Raw genomic sequence first — 3,986 nt, 5'->3', positions numbered from 1 at the left:
TTTACATCGTTATCTAGACCTGGCCACCAGTAATGCATTCTTACAATGTTCTTTGTGGCGGTGCTTCCAGGGTGCCCCTTGTGAGCAAGTGTCACGATTTTTCTTCTCAAACCTGCAGGGGGTATGAATAGATCTCTTCTCTTGAGAAACCCGCATTCAATGGTCAATTCTTCATCTATCTGCTGATAACTCCTTAATTCATTAGGAAGATTCCTGATAGGCGGCCATTTTGTTTTGACATATTCCATAACTTTTTTTTTAACACGTTGTCATCTTCTAAATTTTGCATCCATTCATCTTCACTGACTGAACCTTCACACATGACTGTAGCATCCATCCAGGCTACCACACACTCGGTATCATCCAGGGTGTCCTCTGATTGGTCACACACAGGCAACCGTGACAGACAGTCAGCTCTACAATTCTTTCCTCCTTTTATGTGTCTTATGCTGAAATTGTACTCCTGAAGCTTTGATAACAGTCTTATCAGCCTGGAACTAGCTTTTCCATTTCCGCGCCCCTCGCCGTCCATCATGTAGACCAAGGGTTTGTGGTCTGTTATTATGATAAACCTCTTGCCCCACAGGTAATCCTTAAGTTTATGCACTGCCCAGACGCATGCAAGGGTTTCACGCTCAATCGTGCTGTAGTTTCGTTCAGTCTTCTGGATATAAATGCGATTGTATTCTCATTCCTTCCTCCCTGCTGACAAAATACTGCGCCTATCTCTCTTGCACTTGCATCCACGGTGATCACATTTTCCAGCTGTGGATCGTAAGGCTTCAGTGCTGGTGCCCTTGCAATGTTCTTTTTTACATTGTTGAATGCCTGGCTTTGTTCATGAGACCACCTGTAGCTCACGTTTTTTCTCAACAGTTTCCTTAATGGATCCACCATGACAGCATAACCTTTAATGAATTTTGAATAGTATTCGCTGAGCCCCAGGAACGATTTTAGAGTTTCCTTGTCGTTTGGTTCTGGGGCATCTCTTATTGCTCTGACTAAATCATCCTTTGGAGTGATACCCTCAGACGTCAAGACATGTCCCAAGTATTCCAACTTGTTGACCATGAATTCACATTTTTCTTTTGAGACGGTCATCCCTCTGCTTTTCAGGATATTCAGCGCTTTTTCCAAGATCTCTAGATGCTCTTTTTCTGTTCTAGAGTGAATAAGGATATCGTCCTGGAATGCCTCCACACCCCTCACCTCACTGAACAACATGTCCATCAGTTTCTAGAAGACTCCCGATGATGAGGCCAATCCAAAAGGCAACCGCACATACCTGTATGCCCCAAATGGCGTTATAAAGGTGGTTAGTTTTTTGCTGTTTTCTGTCAGAACCACCTGATGATAAGCTGCCTTTAGATCTATTAAAGTGAAGTACTTTGACCCTGAGACTGATTGTAGTATCTCCTGGATCTTTGGAAGAGGGTGGCAATTCACCAGAATATTTTTATTTAAAGACCTGAGGTCAACACACAGTCTTAACTCTCCAGTTTTCTTTTTTTTTGAGACAACAATAGCTGAAACCCATTCAGACTCATCAGTTTCCTCTATGACACCTTCTCTCTTCAGTTTTTCCAACACCTGTTTCAGTTCATTTTTTATTGACTGTCCTCACCTTATGCTTCATGGGTATTGCATTCTCTTTCAATTTAATATCATGGGTAAACCCTTTCACACACCCTATTTCATTCTTGAATATATCTTTGTACTTTTCCAACACGTTACTTAGCTCTTTTTTCTCCTCATCCATTGCTATGTTGTTTATAAAATCGCCCCTTAGCATTATAGGCTCTTTAGCACCAGGTTGCAAAACTACTCCTATCTTCGCTAAACCTCTCCATCCGATCAGAATCCTTCCTTTCACTGCCACGTAAATGTTGGTATTGATTATTCTCCCCCTAAAGGTAACCGTATCCCAAAAATAACCTACCATGTCTATATCTTGTTCCCCAAAAGCCTTTGGGTTGACGTCTGTTTCTTGTAAAGTTACATCCTTCCATTTTTCCTCAAATAGTGTGTCAGATATCGTGGTAATCGGTGACCCTGAATCTGCAGTAAATTGCAATTCCACATCCCCAATTTTAACTTCGCCAATAGGTCCTTTAATTTTACCATCTATCACTTCTACATACAGCACAATGTTGGCACACATTTCATCATCAAATTCACCAATAGCATTAACTTTTACATTTCCATAAGACATTTTGGTTTTACATAACGTAGTGTAGTGACCTGTTTTTTTACATTTAGAGCATTTTTTAGTAAGGGCTGGACACCACTTACTGTCAGCTAGGTGTTCATGCAAACCACATCTAAAACAATTTAAATTCTTGCCTCCCACCTTCTTATTGCTCCAATTTTTCTCATTTCCTTTCCTTTTATCCTGCAAATAAAATACATTGGCATTACTACTTGTACTAGAAAGCTCTCTTGTAGATATCATTGACCTCTCTATCCCTTTGGTAATATCTACAACCTCTTGCAAAGTTGGTTTCTTACATGCCAGTAGTCTCTCTTGTACTTTTTTGAGTACCAATAGAACACCACTTGGTCCCTAATGTAGGTTTCACTCATATCCTCAAATTCACATTCTATAGCGAGTACCCTCAAACAAGCAATATACTCCTCAATTGTCTCTCCTTCTTCTTGTTTGCGTAAAGCAAATTTATGCCTTCCCACCATTATATTGGGCTCCTCGTCAAACTGTTTTTCAAGCCTTTTTACCGCTTCATTGTACTCATCTAGTGGTATGAAAACACCGGGAGGGCTTTCGTATTCAGGTAAACTGTCGAATACGTCTTGACCAGCCTTCCCTAACAAGCCAAATAAAATTGAAGTTTTCCTTTCTGCATCATATTTTTTTCCATCAATGGATATAATGTAGTTTTCAAAAGTTCTTAGCTATTTCCTCCTTCTCATTACAGGTTTCCCTGGCTCATCTAGAAACAAAGGTGGAACGCAAATGTTATTGCTCTGTGCCATTTTAGAGTTAGGTTTAATACTCCTTTCTTGCAGTTACTACACAACCTTTTATTTCTGTTTATCACTTTATTTCCTTTTCATAAATGGTTTACATAGGTTTAAATTACTCTCGATAGTCTCCACCATCTATTATTTTGTAGACGAAATGGAAATGTTTCTCTTAGTATTTTCTCATAAACTGTCCTTTGCTTTTACATTTCCAATATTAATCGTTATTCTTTTACTGTTTAGCTCATTCCGATTCCACATACACGAATCTGTCATTCGAATGACAATTCCCTTCTTGCTTTAGGATCGTACGAGGATTTTAGATTTTTTATATATTAAAAATGGCCGCTTTGTTAAAATTGCTGATGACGATAAGTCCTGCAGCCAATCATACGCTATGCTTCATCAGCGCACCTCCCGGCATGCCTCGCGCGTACCATCTGACAGGAATTTCCAGCGCGCATACACGGAGTCTCCTCAGCATGATACAATGCTTTGCCAGGCGCGCTGCCGGTATTTTACTCACTTTTTGTGCCGCTGATCCCAGATAGCTCTTCGGTAATCTTTTAAAATATTAATACAAGTATTACTCACTCGTACATTGTATTCTTTAGTTTCCGTACCCGTGGGCCCTCTTCCTTTCGTCCTCGTCGCCAATTGTGGTATTCTGTAGGGGCTTTGTTTTATTACTTTATTTGGTGGGGTAACAATGGCATGCTCGAGTATTGTTGATTTTCCCAGGAGGTCGGAAAAGATGGAGGAGAAGGACTCTAAGAGGGTCTGAAGAGACACTTTTTGTTCCTCTGTTAGATGTTCGTTTATGGGCAATTGAGTCACTGTTGAATGAATGGGTTTTGAGTCAGACAAAACGTAATGGGTGTCTTTGGGGAGGGGTCCCAACCATTTCTTTAGTAGATTTATGTGGTATATCTGGGTTTTGGTTGAGGAAAGGCGTAACCGGTAAGTAGTGAGGCCTATCCTGTCAGCACCTTCATATGTTCCCTTCC

Source organism: Lissotriton helveticus, chromosome 1_2 (genome assembly GCF_964261635.1).
Source record: "Lissotriton helveticus chromosome 1_2, aLisHel1.1, whole genome shotgun sequence".
NCBI lineage: Eukaryota > Metazoa > Chordata > Amphibia > Caudata > Salamandridae > Lissotriton > Lissotriton helveticus.
This window is presented reverse-complemented; position numbering follows the sequence as displayed.